This window comes from Triticum urartu, chromosome 6, assembly GCF_003073215.2.
Source record: "Triticum urartu cultivar G1812 chromosome 6, Tu2.1, whole genome shotgun sequence".
NCBI lineage: Eukaryota > Viridiplantae > Streptophyta > Magnoliopsida > Poales > Poaceae > Triticum > Triticum urartu.
This window is the reverse complement of record NC_053027.1, coordinates 213,492,318-213,512,602: the sequence shown is the minus strand read 5'-3', so window position 1 is coordinate 213,512,602 and position 20,285 is coordinate 213,492,318.

Below are 20,285 nucleotides of genomic sequence, written 5' to 3'. Positions count from 1 at the left end.
CGTGGCAGATGTTCAGATCTTCAAGAAGATGTTGCATGAGCTCAAGGAGCAATTTCACAAGAAGCATGAACAAGCTAAAGGTTCAAGAGAGCGCATGAAGTACTTTGCGCAGAAATGTGTTCAAGCACACAATGAGGCTAGGAAGCGCAAGGCTCTTGGTTGTCCTGACATCGACCCAAGAATGGTTGCCAAGCCAACAAAGAAGGCTGCTGCGGCCCGAACTGAAGCATCAAGGCAGGAAGAACCTCGCATTGTCTTCCATGCAAGCATGACAGGCTCGAAGCCTAAGGTCCCCTCAGCAGCTTTAGAACTAAAGAAGACAAGGGCAGCTAAAGTTGATGCCAGGATGAGCAAGCACAAGAACACCTCTGATGAGGCCCCATCCAAGAAGAAGCTGAAGACAAAGTCTTCAAAGAAAGAGCATCGTGCGGCCTCTAAGCCCCTTGTGGTTGAGCCCTTTTCTGCTGCTCGACCAGCCTCCACCAACAAAGAGCGTCGCCTAGTGATTCACGAGCCTGCTTTCATAGAGGCTCCTGAAGATGAAGAAGTTCAAGTTGTTGACCCCACCACAGTTGAAGAAATTGATCGTGAAGACAATGTAGAAGATGATGAAGTCCTTCCTCAACTCGAGCATCAAGTGGTATCATCGCCTGTTATTACGAACAACGAACTCATTAGTATTGGTCATCCCCTGACGCCAATCACTCGGGATGATTTCTGTGCTGATCGCCTTCAACAAGACACCCCCATTCATGAAGACACACCTAGAACTCCAACACCTCAAGTCACCACTCCGGTGCTTGACGATGATAGCTGCATGGTACAGACCTCTCCATCACCACAGGCGTCGCCCGCTTTTCGCGGGCTTCACAAAGGCCACAGGCCACAGGTCACCATTTCGAGCATTCCAGAAGGGGAAGTGCAACAAAGCTCAGTAGAACTTCAAGTGTTTCCTGAAGCCACCCCAACTGTGAATGTCTCAGAGTTTGAAGCTAAAGCTGCTGAAGACATTCCGGCTGCATTAGCCGATGAAGAAAATGAAGAAACAAGAGAAGAAGAAAGAGTTTCTACACCCCTCCTACTAACCAGTCATTCTCGAGGAGAATGAGTTTGTGCCCGACCCTCCTGTTATAGAACAAGCAGAGGTTGAAACTACTGAGGCAGCCACAAACAATGATGCTGAAGCCAATGACACTGTCATGCCTGAAGACAATGTGGATCCTGAAGCTCAAGTACAACCTGAAGCCACTGTGAATACTGAAGCCCTTGTTCTGCCTCCAAGGCCTCACACCATTGAATAAGCCTATAATTGTGGTGAACTTGTCACAGTTCGATGCCTGTTATGGTGCCTCCCACTACTCCTGGACCTCAATATGACTATCATGTGGAGCTAAGGCCACAAGTTCAGAAGCCAAAGCCCAGGCTGCCAAGGCTTCCAGGTGCTGCCACATCCCCAGGATCATTCAACGTGAACATCTTCAGGGCACACAATACCTTCTTCTATAGCGCCAAGAATCCATACTCAAAGCCAAAGATCTCATCCGGTCAATTTTGGATCTACCGGTAGCGCAAGTACTACTCCTGCATTCTATTCAATCAGGGGCGAATCTTTCCACATATGCGCCTTGACTATGAAGCTATTGCTGGGCTACCTTGCCTTGAATAAGCCCTTGACTGTTTTAGGGAAGTTGGTCTTCTGCCATTCGTTACTGACAAGGAACACTCGAATGAAGAGCTTCTGCTGCAGTTCTATGCCACTCTTCACATTCGTGGCTACAACAGTGATCCAAAGACATGGGTCCTTGAGTGGATGACAGGTGATGTTCATCATGAAGCCAAAGCTCAAAACATCATAGAGCTTACTTCCCTGCCCACTCCAGGCGACTTATATGAGCCTGGTTGTCAACGTCATCGCGATGAACTGCAGAGTATCTTCCAGAGGCATGAACCCAATATGAGCGAGATGCTCAGCATGATGAAACTCTGCCCCAAGATGCTGATTACCCCAAAGAATTCTTCGTCAAAGACCTCGAGTACTTGCCACGCACAGTCTATCATATTCTGAGGCGTACTCTATGGACAATCAAGGGATATACCGCTGAAGCCAAACTTGAAGGAGCCATGAAGACTTTGGTGTTTTAAATCGTGAATGGCATCAGATTCGACACCTAGGATTTGTTCATCAGACAACTTGCTGCATCTGGGATTGGTCTGTTTGGCCTGAAGTTTTATGCTCCATGGGTGACACGCCTGATCAAGCTCCACTCTTCTATTGACTATCAGCCCTCAGCACGCAACCATCTTGTCTTTTTGCCTGAGGTTGATTGGTCCATCGAAGCCATCTACCAGAGACTGCCAAGGAGCCACTATATCTTCATAATGTTGATCATCAAAGCTTCATGCAGCCAATAGAAGGAATTCATGTACCCAATGATACAACTCCTGCTTATCCTCTGGCTGGAAATATTCATGTGCCTCATCGTGCCAACAGCGAAGCCACTGATAGTACAATAGCTCAAAAGCCTCGTAAGCATTCTCATGTTCTCAATGACCAAGAGCTTCTTGTGGCCTTACATCAGAAGTAGGATAAGCATCATGACTGGCTAAAGCGTCAGATGCAGAGTATCTTGGTGGGCGTCAATCACATCAGAAACTTGTCCACCAAGAACTCGTTTGTTGTCCATGAAGCATGCCGGCGGTCCTGGAAGAGTCTCACACTATTATGCCCAAAAGAAGATCTTTGCGAAGATGGCTTCACTGAAGGCTTCAAATTTGATTCCAGATGTCCACCCAATGCAAGCTGGCGTCGATCTCCCTCAATAGAAGATTCTGAGTATTCATCTTCGGCTGCAACTGTTGTTGCAAGAGTCATCGATGAAGAAGACGATGCCACTTCACCAACCATGGTTCACTACATCTCGACACTGCACCAGACCCTTCTGCACCACCGAACTCAGCATCGACCCTGCACCTACATCTACTCCTGATGGGAATGAGTAGATACTCTATGTCTTCAAACCTTTTTGGTCATTACTGACAAAAGGGGGAGAAGCATATGAGTTGATAGTCTTCAAGCGGGTCCTAATGGGTGGTTGCACTATTTTTGCCAAGTGTTTACAAATCTCATCTTTTGATACATTTGGTTCTCTGGGTTGTAACACTTAAACTCGACGATCGTTTGCTACTTTTTCTGCTACTCTGTGATGCGATGATAAATTCTGCATGAAATCATTTCGCACACGTCCATTTTTCATTATGCATGTCATTATCTTCGCTATATATTTATATGCATGATGAATTGTCTTCATAAGTTGAAGAGGATCTCCGCAAAGTAAAACCTGCCATGTGCATTTGCATTCAAAAGAAACTACTTATATGCACATCTTCAGGGGGAGCCTTTTACTACATATGAAGACAATGCCGTAATTCTCAACTTTCACATACTTTTATCCCCGTTGAAAACTTCAACCAGTTTGTCATCAATCACCAAAAAGGGGGAGATTGTACGTGCATCTAGTGCCACCCCTAGTTGGTTTTGGAGTATTGACGACAAACTTGGTTGAGGGACTAATGTGTTTGTGAGAATTGAAGGATAACACAGGTAGTAGTCCCTCATTGATTCAGTTTACCTACCAGAGATGACCCCTAAAAATGTGTGAAGACATTGAAGACAATGGTGGTCCATGAAGAGATTCACATTGAAGACTATGACATGAGAAGACATCATATGAAGACAATGGAGTACGAAGACATAGTTGTTTCGTAGTTTCCTTTTCTTCTTTGTTGAGTCATAGGAACCACCGTATTGTTAAGTGGGGTCGAAGTGAACAAAGTCAGAGTGACTGATGTGATGCTCAACCAAATCCTATGTCTTCGAGAGAAGACAATGAGAGCAAATCTTATCCAAAGCTGGATAAGTCAGCCTTACTTGTAGCCCAAGTCAAGCTGTCGCATGTGTTTGAAATCTGACCGTTGGACACGTGTCAGTTCCTTAGTGACCCAGCATCATTTTGGACAAATCAGGTTGGGTTGCCTCCTAGCTATAAATAGCCCACCCCCTACACCATAAATTGGTGGCTACTCAGAGTTAGTGCACGGCTTTTGTCGTTTGAGAGCAACCCACCTCGGAAGCATTTGAGAGAAAGAGAGATCCTTGCGAGGTCAAAGCACAAAACACGCAGAGCCAAATAGTGTTAGGCATCACTAAAGTCTTTCTGTCTGCGTGACCTGAAGACTTGTTACACTTGAGGACTGTGAATCCTCCAGCCAGTTAGGCCTCGTGTTCTGAGCGTCCAATAGTCATTGTGGATCGCTGGTGAACGAAGTCTATGAAGATTTGGAAGTCTACCTTGAAGACTTGCCAGAGTGATTGGGCGAGGACTGTGTGTCCTTAGCTCAAGGGAAATAAGGTGAAGACGCGGACTTCTGAGTTAAATCTTAGCCTCCCTAACCAGACGTACAGTTGTCACAGCAACTGGAACTGGTCTACCAAATCCTTGTCGTCAGTAAGCTACTGGTTCTATCCTTCACTTCTCTTTACTTTATAGTTTGTCTTCATGAAGTCATTGCTTTCCTGTATGATCTGATTGACTTCACTGAGTGAAGAATGTTTACTGTTTGGCTTCATACTATCTTCCTTCCTGATCCATACTACCTAGCTTCTGATAGTCTTCGTGCTCTCACTTACTTGACTATGGCTTGTCTAGTGTAGTCTACCTTCCGCTACATATGAATAGGTTCATTTCTTCTGTTTGTCTTCAAAGCCCCCGTGTTTCGAAGACTTTCCTAAAAATCGCCTATTCACCCCCCTCTAGTCGATTACTAGCACTTTCAGAGGGGGGTGCATCTTCATACCCTTGAAGACCACTAAGCGGAAGCGTTGCAAGAATGCGGTTGATGGAGTCATACTCGCGGCGATTCAAATCGCGGAAGATCCGATCCAAGCACCGAACAGACGACATGTCCGCGTTCAACACACGTAAAGCCCGGGGACGTCTCCTTCTTGATCCAACAAGGGGAGAGGAGAAGTTGAGGGAGATCTCCAGCAGCACGACGGCATGGTGGCGGTGGAGCTCGTGGTTCTCCGCTAGAGCTTCGCTAAGAACTACGGAGGAGGAGGATGAGTTGGAGGAGGGGAGGTGAGGGAGTCCTCGATTAGGGGGTCTCTGGACAGCCGGACTGTTGGACTATGAAGATACAAGATTGAAGACTTCGTCCCGTGTCCGGATGGGACTCTCCTTGGCATGGAAGGCAAGCTTGGCAATACGGATATGTAGATCTCCTTCCTTGTAACCGACTCTGTGTAACCCTAGCCCCCTCCAGTGTCTATATAAATCGGATGGTTTAGTCCGTAGGACAACATACAATTGAGAGTTCCGCTGTGTGATCGGCAAAAGGATTGATGGCTCGTCTGCAGATTAACTGCGATGTCGACATCTTCGTCACCGGCTCGACTGGTCACCTTGGCTTGACCGAGGACTATGCCCTGCCTCCAATTGTCATGTTTGGATGAGGCCCTTCATCATAACCAACTCCGATCTCTATCAAGATCATGGAGGAATTGTCCATGGAGCTCGAGGGCTCAATGTCAACATTGCCCTCGGGCGACCGTGCTATTTTTCTGGACAGCGAACGCGTCTCCGGCGCCACTGCCTCCTCAAGTGTCGTTTTAACGATCGCTTTGGTGGAATTGTGCATAATCGACTCTACAACAACCCTGGAAAATTTCGTCGAGTTCCGATGGAGGAATCTCTAACGATCTACGATATACCGGAGCCCTGTCAAATCCATACGGGAATCTGGACGAGTTTAGGGCGTGGTCTCCAGAGCCCAGCTCGGAAGTCCTTTGGAAGATCCAACCGTTCATCTGCTGCGGAATTCCCATATCTACCACCCTCAAAATTTCAGCTTGATCCGACCGTCCAAACTCCGGGAACCTTCCGATTAGTGCATCACTTTTCAGATCTATTTCCTGCGCGAATACGGATCCGACCCGAAGTCATGTTTCTTTATGAACGTGATATTTGACAACCTTTCTAAAAGGAATTTTCTTCTAAGGTATTGTGCGTTGTTTATAACATGCGCACATAAAATTTTAATCCTCCTCTGAGGTAATCTTCGCCATCACGCTGGTGTCAAATCAGTCCGGCAATATAGCTCCACGACTGCCGACCTGCCCTAGACATGTCTTTGCTTTTTAAGCCGAGCTCAACTTCTTCGGATCCTCACCTCAGCGAGCTGAATAAGAGTTCGGAATCACCAAGGATAAATCATCACCAACATCGCCGCCCCACAGATTACACGGAGGAGGCACACCGGCATCGCCGCAAGGTCACTTTATCAAACCAGCATTGGCCGCGTCACAAGTTGCAACCTGGGTCGGCATGGCCGCACTGTTGCTTCTTCGAGCCAATGTCCATCACGCCGAACTACTTCAACACCTCCGCTGACATGGAAGCTACAACAACTCCTCACCAACCTACTCCGTGACCTCGACTAGACCGGGGACTTGGCTATTTCTTCAACAACATACTCAGGTGACTTCGGCGTCACCAGCCGACCAGCTTCGTCACGTTAGCTGGACCGAGGGCTTCGCCTCGGCAAGCCAACCTTTGCCAGCATCACCAGGCTATCACTTTATCGCCCATCAGGCAATGGGTGCGTGGATCGATTCCCGATTTTGGGAGTCGCTTTTCTTCAGAATGCTACAACAAATAAACCAGGTGCTATTAATCCTAACAATTTTTGCTTGTTGGGTTTATTTTTCTTAAGGAATTATTACTTTGGTTTGTTCCATCATCTCTACACAGGTCTATCAAATGGCGGCCACATTAAAAATGTCCGCGGGGTGGTTCGGTCAGTTTCCGTACATAGTTCGGCGAACGCCGCATCCGGAGCCCAGACCGCCTTGCAAATTCAGGCTCTATCACACCTTCACTATGTCACGGTGACGCCCTGCATCAACATTGGCTTCGGCGCCAGGCCACATTTCTTTAAATAAATTATTTTTGCGTAAAGCAATTATGCAAGGATTATATATATTATTATTATTCTCTGGACCGCACTGTTTTATGTGTGCAAGTAATCGATTTTGACTGCGTTAGGTGGTCACTACTCCGGAGTGCCGAACTCCTTGCTCGGACACCTCAGGCCTGGGGGCTGGGACCTCGGCCATGCCGAGGACTGCGAACCTTGTTGTATCTGTCATAGATCAATGGGTGCCTTCGTCCTGCCACAAGCCCAAATCGCGTCATCAACACCGAGCACATTAACCAGCTAAGTTGCTTTCATGCTCAAAAACTTTCAGTTTTAAATTTTTTTCGGTTCGACCAAGCATTATACTTTTTGGCACAAAGTTGTTTGTGACAAAGTCCCTTGTCAAAACTTTGTTTGTGACGCGCATATTCAAATACCCCATTTATTTGGGGGCTCCCTTGATGGAGCTTTTCCTCTTGCATATAATTTTACTTGTACGGCCTCGTTCCTTGTTCGTGTATTACGCCACAATATGCACCTTATTGACCTAAGCGATTTGCAAGCTGCATTGCCTGGCTCCTGTGCTTACCCCTACGTTCCTGATTGTTCGGCTAGGGAGTAAAGGGAGCACCTCTGCGATTGTCACGACCGGGTCATCCGAGCTCTGACCTTAGACTGGGTGAAGCCAAAAGCTAGCGCTCTTATTGTTTTCAATCATGTTCGGCACACAACGGAACTCATGAGTACAAAAAATCTATTGCACAAGTCTCAGAGTAATAATGAGCACCGAAGAAAGGTGTCGGTGGGGGTACTATTTTCTTCGAAGATGCTTCTTACACTTCGTCAGTAATATAGCATAAGTTTCCTGAGTGCGCTTTGTCAGTTACAGCCTTGTGGCCTGATTGCCTGGTCATCGGAAACATTGTCGATACTCTCGACATGTGGAGTACATGACACTTTTCGTCCATTGGCCGAAGAGGGAGAAGCCAACGGTCGGTTAAGACGCGTTTAAAGTTCGGGTGAACACAGATATGATGGAAGTACTTCGGTACATACAATCATTATGCATAAAATTCTTTTACCCAAGTCACTTGGGGGCTCTTAAAATTTATATGAGCTGTTTTATAGTAAATGTGTTTTCTTCTTCGTCGTTGCAAAGTCTTTTTCTACAGCTCCTTTTTCGACTCGAGTGTACGATCAATAGACGGATAGCCTATCTTCTCTCTAAAACGCTGCTCGAGTTTAGTTCGCTAAACTGGCCTCGAAGAAGTACTCCGTCTTTGGGATAAGGAGCTTGAAGCCGTAGGCCGACCCGCGCGAAGTCTTGAGATCGGATGTGTCATGTTAAAGCACGACAGAAGCAAAAAAAAATTCCAATTTTTGGATTGGTACCGAACACTTGATCTTGTTCGGACGTCAAGTTTTTACTGACGTTTTTTGGTTTTCCAAGCTTATGGCACTTTTAAACTATTTGTGTGTTTTTAGCATAAGTCTCGTAGTGCAACATCGGACACCTTTAGAGATTCGGCAAAAACATTCTCTCGTAGTGCAATGCCGGACACCTTTAGAGATTCGGCAAAAACATTCTCGGATATTGCTATATATGCATTGGTTTTGAATTGTGTCTTCGGTCAATAGTTGGGTTGCCTAGCTCATGTACTTGCCTCCTACATTCCGCTTTGTCCGGCTAGGTGCGCAAAGGGAGAACCACTGCGATTGTGCTTCCAGCTAGCATGGTTAACCGCCTCAGTGGAGAAAGCCGAAAACTGACTGTTGCAATAAGCGCAAACAGGTCAGCGATCCGATGACTGTGTTAAACTATAAGATCGATAGAGGTCACCCGTGTTAAAATGATGGGCCATTCATAACATTGGCCAAAGTGTTTACGGCTTGACCTCAACTGTCGCCGAACACTATCGGGGGCTAGCAACTGGCCTCCCAAACTAAGTCCTCAATATTTTGCTCTTACGTTAGAGCTGAGGTTTCATGATCATGCTTAGCATGACAACCCAAAGAAAGGAACCGATAGCTGGACTATTTTCTTTGGAAGACATTTCTTATGTTAAATAGTAATATAACATATCTCTTTGCGTACATTTGTTTATAAAACCGTATGGCCAGATTGCCTTGTTTGTCATAAATCTTTGCCCTCATAAAGGCTTTATAAAGTAGGACAAACACTCCTCGGCTACTGGCCGAGGAGGTGGAAGCCGATGGTCGGTCAACAAAGTTTTGTACAATGTGGATCCGAGCATTAATCATGTAAAGTACTTGGATACATAGAATCATTACACATAATTTGTGATTTTACTCTGGATATCGATCCTTAATTCGGCCACCCATGCCCGCATTAAGGCTCGGGGGCTACTGGGCTTCGGGCTTATCATTTACTAATATTAAAGGGGCACATCAATCCCCTGATCTGGTGTCGCCACCCGACCAGTGTCTCGGGGGCTACTGCATTGTCAATCCAGTGCAGAAAATTTAAGTGCAATATAGTTTTCGAGGAGATTATGATCCTCAGGTTGGTCAGCCGCACCCAACCCGAGTCTCGAGGACTCTGCACACCGCTTTTTGTGTCCCGAAGTATTCTGCCGAGCTAGGAGTTGATCCTCAGACCGATTTTGCAAATCAACCTGAGTCTTAGCGGCTACTGGGATCAGCGGTCTCATGTCATCCTTCAGGTGCATCTCGGGTTTTAGACCGACACACACCTTGAGGGATACTAGTTATACATATTGACAGCGAATAAATTTACATGCATCGGAAATAAAATCCGTAAACAATCAGCCCAAGCCCGAGGTGGTGCATCACCTCGGAGGTAGTCCGGCATAAAGCTCAGATTTGAATGGCTGGCTCCATAGAGGGCATTTCCGGCATTAAGCTTGGCTAAACTCCTTCAACTTTTTTGAACCGAGGTGTTCTATGACACCTCGGATACAGTCCGGCGTTGGAGCTCGGATACAGTCCGGCGTTGGAGCTCGGATACATAGTTCGGCATTGGAGCTCGAGTGTGCGAGAATTGATAAGCAAGGAGGAAGAAGGCGCGGGTAAAAAGGGTGAATCTTTGTCCCTTTATAAGGGCGGAAGATGCGATGCCCCTCCCCACTTACCTGGTAAAATTGCTTAATCCCCAAACGCCGTAATTGATGGCGTGGTTGGGTTACCCATACCCGTATTGATGAGAATCCCGTGATAAGGGGACACGATCTCTGCTTCGACAAGATGTGCCAAGGAAACCACCTCGCGATATGTGCAGTAGCTGGTTGAGAAAAAACGTTTCGAATAATGACTGGGCCGTGGTATGATGTCATGCTGTCAAACATGTCAGCAGATTAGATTTGTGGAAATATTATTCTCTCTGCGGTGGTATGTGGAACTTGTTTTGCAGAGCCGGACACTATCATTGTGTTAAAAATCTTCTATGGAGTATTCGAAGGAAGAACCCGCCTTGCAATGCCGAAGACAAAACTGCACGCCGGACTCATCATCATTGAAGCCTAGTTCAGGGGCTACTGAGGGAGTCCTGGATTAGGGGGTCTCCAGACAGCCGGACCATATCCTTTGGCCGGACTGTTGGACTATGAAGATACAAGATTGAAGACTTCGTCCCGTGTCCAGATGGGACTCTCCTTGGCGTGGAAGGCAAGCTTGACAATACGGATATGTAGATCTCCTTCCTTATAACCGACTCTGTGTAACCCTAGCCCCCTCTGGTGTCTATATAAACCGGAGGGTTTAGTCCGTAGGACAACATACAATCAGACCATAGGCTAGCTTCTAGGGTTTAGCCTCTACAATCTCGTGGTAGATCAATTCTTGTAATACTCATATCATCAAGATCAATCAAGCAGGAAGTAGGGTATTACCTCCATAGAGAGGGCCCGAACCTGGGTAAACATTGTGTCCCCCGTCTTATGTTACCATCGATCCTAGACGCACAGTTCGGGCCCCCCTACCCGAGATCCGCCGGTTTTGACACCGAGAGGAGGGCTGCACCAGGGGAAGGGGTGCGGTTGCCCTCTCTCTCCCTCACTATATAGAGGGTGAAGGGGGAGGAGGAGGCGCCCTAGGGTTTCCCTAGGGGAGGGGCGGCAGCCACAGGGGAAACCCTAGAAGGGTTTGGGCGCCCCACCCCTAGGAAAATTTCCTCCCAAGCCGTTAGGGGTGGCTGCTTTAGGGGAGGCGCCCCCACCTCTCCAGGTTATGTGAGATGGTGTGGGAGGGGTGCACAGCCCCTTTGTGGGCTGTTGTACCCCCTTCCCTTGGCCCATAAGGTCCCCCAACGCTTGACGGGGCCTCTGAAACTCCTTTCGGTCACGCTAGTCATCACCCAGTACTCCCAGAACAATTCCGGACTCCAATAACCTTCGTCGAATATATCGATCTTCACCTCCAGACCATTCCGGAGTTCCTCATCATGTCCGAGATCTCATCTAGGACTCCGAACAACCTTCGATAACCACATACTATTCCCATAACAACTCTAGCGTCACCGAACCTTAAGTGTGTAGACCCTACGGGTTCGGGAACCATGCAGACATGACAGAGACACCTCTCCGACCAATAACCAATAGCGGGATCTGGATACCCATATTGACTCACACATGTTCCACGATGATCTCATCGGATGAACCACGATGTCGGGGATTCAATCAATCCCGTATACAATTCCCTTTGTCCATCGGTATGTTACTTGCCCGAGATTTCATCGTTGGTATCCCTATACCTTGTTCAATCTCGTTACCGGCAAGTCTCTTTACTCGTTCTGTAACACATGATCCCGTGACTAACTCCTTAGTAACATTGAGCTCATTATGATGATGCATTACCGAGTGGGCCCAGAGATGCCTCTCCATCACACGGAGTGACAAATCCCAGTCTTGATTCGTGCCAACCCAACAGACACTTTCGGAGATACCTGTAGTGCACCATTATAGTCACCCAGTTACGTTGTGGCGTTTGATACACCCAAAGCACTCCTACAGTATTCGGGAGTTGCACAATATCATGGTCTATGGAAATGATACTTGATATTAGAAAAGCTCTAGCGAACGAACTACATAATCTTTGTGCTATGCTTAGGATTGGGTCTTGTCCATCACATCATTCTCCTAATGATGTGATCCTGTTATCAGCGACATCCAATGTCCATTGTCAGGAAACCACAACCATCTATTGATCAACGAGCTAGTCAACTAGAGGCTCACTAGGGACATTGAGGGAGTCCTGGATTAGGGGGTCTCTGGACAGCCGGATTATATCCTTTAGTCGGACTGTTGGACTATGAAGGTACAAGATTGAAGACTTCGTTTCGTGTCCGGATAGGACTCTACTTGGTGTGGAAGGCAAGCTACGCAATACGGATATGGATATTTCCTCCTTTGTAACCGACCTTGTGTAACCCTAGCCCCCTCTGGTGTCTATATAAACCGGAGGGTTTAGTCCGTAGGACAACATACAATCAGACCATAGGCTAGCTTCTAGGGTTTAGCCTCTCTGATCTCTTGGTAGATCTACTCTTGTACTACCCATATCATCAATATTAATCAAGCAGGACGTAGGTTTTTACCTCCATCAAGAGGGCCCGAACCTGGGTAAAACATTGTGTCCCCTGCCTCCTGTTACCATCCAGCCTAGACGCACAGTTCGGGACCCCCTACCCGAGATCCGCCGGTTTTGACACAGATATTGGTTCTTTCATTGAGAGTTCCGATGTGCCGTCGCCATCAGGAAGGATGCCTCATCCCGTCTTTAGAGACGGCACTGTTGCCAAGGGAGCTTTGGCTGTCGGCCAAATTCTCCAGCTAGGTGGTTTTCTTATGACCACCTGTTCGGCCGATGTGCCGACGATGACTTCTCAGGTCATCGAAAGCAATCTTCACGTCAACTCGGAACTCGCCGAGCAGTTAGATCCAATGGAGCTCTCTTCCCTAAACAAGCTCTTGGATCGCATCGCCGCCCTGGGAGTCGCTACAGAATACGATCAGATTGGGCCTAAACCCGATCTGAGAGAGATCAACTCTCCCCAGGTCACCCATCACATTGCAGTGGTGGAGGAACAATGCGGCAACCCTTCATCTATCTTAAGGACTAGCTATGTCTGGATTACCGATCCCTCCAAGCTGGATACCCGCGGAGGGGAGGACTTCACTCAAGACCTGAACCTAAAGTCAGGCAGCGGGCTAGATTCATTGGAAAACATCCAAGAATCCAAACTTCCAAGTTCGGAAACTCCTTGGCCGCTGAGTCTCAGATTGGGTGAGGATTCGGACTCAATTACACCCACCCACCCAAACATAAGCAATATATCCCAAATTAGGCAAGAGCCCGAAGAAATAGTACACCATTACTGGGCCAGATTCCTCCTGGTCATGAACAGGATAAAGGACTGCTGCAAGGAAGACGCAATTTCATTCTTCTGCAATAATTGCACGGACAAGGGAATCCTCAACACCATAAGTCGCCGCGAAATTACACGTTTTGCTGACTTGGTGTCCTTAGTACGAAAGTACTGTGCGATGGAAAACGCCTGGAAAACCGAAATAAAATTTTGGGATAATCCGACCCTGAATACAAACCCAGTCCGAAATAAAAGGGTGCATTATCGCCAGACACCCGGGTTAAACCCCAAAAAGCAAAAACCCTCTACAGGGCATGGAACTGTACTGGAGGGATGGCTCAATGGACCCTATAAAATTCACAGTGCAGAGGGCGCCACACCAACTCATAGCCTTAGAGCATGTTGGATACTCCGGCAGGTGGCCAAAAGTGGCGAAGATCTTCTAACCCCAGAAGCCATAGAGCACCAGCCCAGGGACACCAGTATGGCATTAACAGTCTTCGAGACTTTCGCATCAAATAATATGCGAAAACGAACACTCCGCAGCCTTGTTGAGGTCTACCACGCGGCAACAATAAACCCATGGAGTGACACGGCTATTACTTTTAATGCCAGTGACGAACCTAAATTCCGAACACCCCGAGCACCAGCCGCATTGGTCCTCAGTCCAATAGTGGACGGCTTTCGACTCACCAAGGTACTCATGGACGGTGGCAGCGGATTGAACCTCATTTATGAGGAAACCCTTCGAAAAATGGAAATAGACTGGAACCGCATCGAGCGAAGCAGCACAACCTTTAGAGGAATAATTCCCAGTCAGGAAGTGCGCTGTACAGGAAAAATCACACTACGTGTGGTGTTCGGCACGCTGGATAATTACAGGTCCGAAGAGGTCACGTTCCAAGTGGCCCCGTTCAGTAGCGGATACCACGCTCTATTAGGGCGGGAGGCATTTACAATCTTCCAAGCCATACCCCATTACGGGTACATGAAGCTCAAAATGCCCAGGGCCAACGGAATCATCACTCTTGCTAGTGATTCGGACATAGCACTCCCCGCCGAAAATAAGACAGCCGCACTGGCCCTCGAGGCACTATCCGAAGCCCTAGCGGCCGAGGAACTAACTGCGCTGCGCTCCACGGTGAGCAGGGACGGCGTGATACTCGATAAAAGATCCAAGTCCACCTCCTTTAAACCGGCGGATGAAATAGTCAAATTCCAAGTCCATCCAACGGACCCTACAAAAACAGCTTCCATCGGGGCACAATTAAACCCTGATGTCGACGCCGCACTACGAGAGTTCCTACGCGAGAACTGGGACATTTTTGCTTGGCACCCTTCAGACATGCCAGGAATCCCATGTAGGATGGCCGAGCACAGTCTAAATATCCTAAAAGGATTCAAGCCAGTCAAGCAGGCTCTTCGGCGTTTCTCCGAACCTAAGAGACAAGCCATGGGAGAGGAACTAGCCAAGCTATTGGAGGCCGGATTCATCAGAGACATAAAACATCCGGACTGGCTAGCAAACCTGGTAATGGTACCAAAGAAGGACAAATCCTGGCGCTTGTGCGTCGATTTTAAGGACCTTAACAAGGCCTGCCCAAAGGATCCCTCCCCCCTCCCCGCATCAATCAAATCATCGACGCTACCGCAGGACACGATTCATTGTGTTTCCTCGATGCATACTCCGGCTACCATCAAATTAAAATGGCTGAGCCAGACCAAGCCACAACGGCATTCATCACACCGTACGTCCCATTCTGCTTCAACACAATGCCCTTCGGGCTCAAAAACGCCGGCGCAACATATCAGCGCATGATTCAGACATGTCTGGCAAACCAGATCGGCAAAACAGTGGAGGCATACGTAGATGACGTGGTCGTCAAAACCAAGCATGTCAAATCTCTAGTAGACGACTTGAGGCTCACATTCGATAACCTCCAAATATACGACATCAAGCTCAACTCGGAAAAATGCGTTTTCGGCGTACCAGCCAGAAAGCTCTTGGGCTTCATTATATCCGGTAGAGGAATTGAAGCAAATCCAGCCAAGATCCGAGCTCTGTCACAATTGGACACCCCAAAGGACCTCAAACAAATATAAAAATTGACCGAATGCGTGGTGGCTCTAAGCCGCTTCATCTCCCGCTTGGGAGAAAAGGCATTACCCCTTTATCGCCTCCTCCGGCGCACCGAACACTTCGAGTGGACGGATGCCACCACGGCCGGACTCGACGAAATAAAAGCCATATTGGCAACAAACCCAGTCCTGGCCGCGCCAAACATTGGCGAACCAATGCTATTATACATTGCGGCAACTCATCAAGTAGTAAGCGCAGTGCTCGTCGTCGAACGAGAAACGAACGGACACAAATTCCCCCTTCAAAAGCCGGTTTACTATGTGTCCACTGTCCTTACTCCATGCATGTCACGGTACCCGCATTATCAAAAGATAGCGTACGCGGTATATATGGCATCCCGAAAGCTGCGACACTACTTTCAAGAGTGTTCGATAACGGTAGCCTCGGAAGTACCACTTAACGATATTATAAACAACCGCGACGCAACGGGCCGGATTGCCAAATGGCCATTGAACTCCTCCCGTTCGACATAACTTACAAGCCACGGCGAGCTATTAAGTCGCAAGTTTTGGCCGACTTTGTCGCCGAGTGGACGGAAGCCGAACTCCCTAAAGAGTACGGCACATATTCAAACTGGATCATGCACTTCGACGGCTCCAAAATGTTAGCCGGTCTGGGGGCTGGCATCGTTTTGATGTCCCCAACAGGAGATACAGTTCAATACGTACTACAGATAATGTACACGGACTCCAACAACGCAGCCGAATATGAGGCCCTTCTACATGGTCTCCGGATGGCAGTATCCATGGGCATTCAACGCCTAGAGGTGCGTGGGGATTCGAACCTCGCGATATCCCAAATAAATGGAGACTTTGATGCCAAGGATCCGAAAATGGCAGCTTATCGCAATGTCGTCCTAAAAATGGCAGCTCGGTTCGAGGGGCTCGAATTTCACCATATAGCCTGGGAAAACAATCAGGCAGCAGACGTCTTGGCACGCATCGGCGCAAAACGCGATGCCGTCCCTCCAAACATCTTCTTGGAGAGGCTGTTCAAGCCATCCTAAGTATGGGAAGGGGAACCCAGAAATAACAGCCCGGACCCAACCGCACTGCCCGACACCGAACATTCTGACATAATTGGAGGCTCTGCCAACGAAATAACATCTTTAGCCCACGTAATAATGGCAATCATCGCCCCGTGGACAGAACCATTCCTAGCCTAACTAACTAAGCAGGAACTTCCCGCGGACCAAAACGAGGCACACTGCATAGTGCGGCGATCTAAAGCCTATGAAGTGCATGAGGGAGAGCTTTATAAGAAAAGCACCACCGGAGTCCTTCAAAGGTGCATCTCCGAAGAGGAAGGGCGGAATCTTCTGGCTGAAATTCATGCCGGACTTGGCGGTCACCACGCGGCGGCCCGGGCCCTTGTAAGCAAGGCCTTCCGTATAGGCTTCTATTGGCCGATGGCCCGGGCAGACGCTCAGGACTTAGTCCAACGATGCGTTGGTTGCCAGCTTTTTCCTAACCAAAGCCATATGCCACCCACCGCCCTCCAAACTATCCCCATCACCTGGCCCTTCGCGGTCTGGGGGCTTGACATGGTTGGACCCCTTAAAGGAGGAACCCACAAGCAAAAATACTTACTAGTCATGGTGGATAAGTTCACCAAATGGATAGAAGCCAAGCCTGTTAAGATGGCTGAATCCGGACCAGTGATAGACTTCATATCCGGGGTGGTACACTGTTACGGCGTCCCCCACAGCATCATCACTGATAACGGCATGAACTTTACGGCCGACGAGGTAAAACTCTGGTGTAAAAACATGGGCATGAAGCTTGATTATGCTTCAGTCTATCACCCACAAACTAACGGTCAGGTCGAGCGAGCAAATGGTCTTATCATGAGCGGCATCAAACCCATATTAGTGTGGTCCCTCAAGGAATCTAACACGCATTGGGTAGAGGAGCTCGACTCCGTACTCTGGGGGCCGCGGACCACGCCGAATCGCACTACCGGATACACACCATTCTTTATGGTATATGGCGCAGAGTCGGTTCTGCCCTGCGACATTATTCATGACTCACCTCGAGTGCGCATGTACGAAGAAAGAGAAGCCGAGCTCGATCGGCAGGACAGTTTGGACGCCTTGGAGGAGGAGCGTGACATGGCAAAAGCCCGTTCCGCATTCTATCAACAGCAGGCTCGACGATACCAAAGCAAAGAAGTACGGGCCAAAACTTACAATATTGGCGAGTTAGTTCTATGCCTGCCAGATAAGAAAAAGGACAAACTCAAGCCCAAATGGGAAGGTCCATTCATCATTGACCAAGTCCTGACTGGTGGAGCATACCGTCTGCGGGATGCATCGGATAATTGACTCGAGCCGAACCCATGGAACGCAGCCCGACTTCGAAGATTCTACGCCTAACGCCGGGCTCTGTGTTTGTCTCCTTCCTCTGTCCATTTTTTATACACTATCTGTCTTATATTTTTCTCCTTCTCCTTTTCTTTTCTCTCACAGCCTTTAGGGGCCCATTCGTGCCTTGTGTGCACACAACTGACGCGCTATCCGCGCTCATCATACCCGGGGGCTTCTTTAACAGAAACTTATTCATACGGGCTTTATGCCCAACACATGTGTTATCCTTCCGCATGTACCCTTTATTCACCATTATATGCATCGATATGACTTAAGTTTTGGCCAAGCTGGGTTGCCTGGCTCTTGTATTTATGCCCTACGTTCCCGTTAATTCGGCTAGGGCATAAGGGGAGCACCTCTGCGATTGTTACTGCCGGGTCAGCCGGATGTGTACCTCAGACTGGGTGAAGCCGAAAGCTAGCGTTCTTAAGGGAATATTCGGTCGGTGAACTAAAGATGATTTTTCACTTATTTATTTATGCGCCCCCAGATGTTTTTTCTGCGTCTCTTCTCGCAGTCCAGACATGCCTCCTAGGGAAAGGAACCCCTAACGGAATTATTCTCCCTGGAAGATGTTTCCTACTAACCATGTAATATAACATAACTAGTTGGGCACTTGTCTGTTAAAGCAATAATGACCCCTACGCCTGGTCTCCACGCATGCCCCAGTTCTTACATAACCGAGAGGGTATTCGGATACACTCCGGACCGTCGGGTCCCGAGGTTGAAGCGAAAAGGTCCGCCACGACAAACGATCTACAATCTGGCTACAAGGCATTATACATGTCACTTTAAATTACATAGTCAATTTGACTGGTTGAATTCCTCTTCAACACCATCCAATAGGCTGTCTAGTCTACAGTCCTATTGGGAATACTTTGCGGCCAATTCTACTTGGTCGTACACTAAGCTCACAGGGATCTCCTTCCCATCAGGCCCCACAGGTCCGACCTCGGCCATGTGGTTCGGGTCAGCCTTCGTGTACCGCGTCTTCGCCATTGCCTAGGCTTCCCTGGCGTCCTGACGGCAGGCCGATATCTTCCATAATCGGAAGCGCCGCCGCGCTCCCTTCAGCTTCTCTACAAACTCTCCAAGGCCTTCGGGCATGGAGACGGATGGCCACAAGGCCTAGGCGACGCCTTGCATCACCTGCCAAACTCATTCGTGCAGTTGTGAGAGCTCGGGAAGAAGGTCACCCGTAGAACCGGGCATTTCCTCTGTAGGACGAACTGTTAGCATACCTACAGACATAACTCTGTCAGCCGACTTCCTCGCCGAACTCTTTTTCAAAGTTCGTTCAAGCACTTACTAAATATGCCACGTCGAAGCCACTGATTCTCCTTAACAGAGTCCGATAGTTGGGCACAAACATCTTTTAGTTCCACGCCCAGCTTAGTGTTGGCATCTAGGAGATCATTCTTCTCCTGCCTCACCCTCGTAAGCACGCTCTCACCGGCCTTCAGCTAGCGTAGGAGCTGTTGCTTATCCGGATATACTCCAGCGTCATCTGCAATTTTATCGTCAGATCTGCATATACGCCGCACTCTATATGATACTTATCATTCGAAGGATATATTACCAGAGGGGGTCTCTTTGGGCTCCCCTGCTGCGGCCAGTGCAGCCTGAAGTTGGGATTTGCACTCTTCCAGCTCCTGGGACAGTTGGGTATTCTTTTCTGTAAGAACCTGCATAACAAATGATCCTTAAATCAGTTATTCTAACTGTTTCAAGTCTCAAGGGCTACTGATATATATAACCACCAAATTTTCTCACCCGTATGTCTTTTACATACTGCTCCGTGGCTCTAGCTAGACCATTTTGAGCGGCACAGAGGTACGCATCTCCCGAGTTGAAGGCATCCAATGCCTCTTGGGAGAAACAAGCGTCACGAAGAACAGTCTGGCGACGCCTATGGTTCATGACACTTTCCACCTCAGAATTGGTGGCGGACAGTCTATCCGCATCCTCTGTCGGAGGAGCGCCCGGCGCACGCCTCGTATTCGTTCCCGCCTCCGAATCCAGCCTTGGAGCCTGGCTGGTGGAGGCGCGATTAGTAGCCTCTCCGGGTATAGTCCGGAGAGCACTCTTTTTCCTAAAAAGAAGGCATGGGCATTAGTATGCCTCTAAGAATAATGTCTTGGAGTAAAGACGGCGCGCCGTACCGCTGCGTCGGTGTCTCAATCCGGACTGCGTGTCTTTTCAGCCTGCCTGGCCTCGTGGCCCCTTGTTGGCTAGTTGCCGCAAGCTCGGCCTTCCGCCTCGAGGACCTCCCCTGCAAAACACGGTTGTTATACGGTAATCAAAAACACGCAGGGACGGATCCCTTTTCAAAGTAATGGGACTTTGGTCTCAGTTACTTGTGAGGCTGGAAGTAGCCCAGGGTAATCGGCCGTAATGGCCACCAGGGCGTTGTCATTGCTCAATTGGTAAAATACCCCATCGATCAGCTCCACAGATATGTC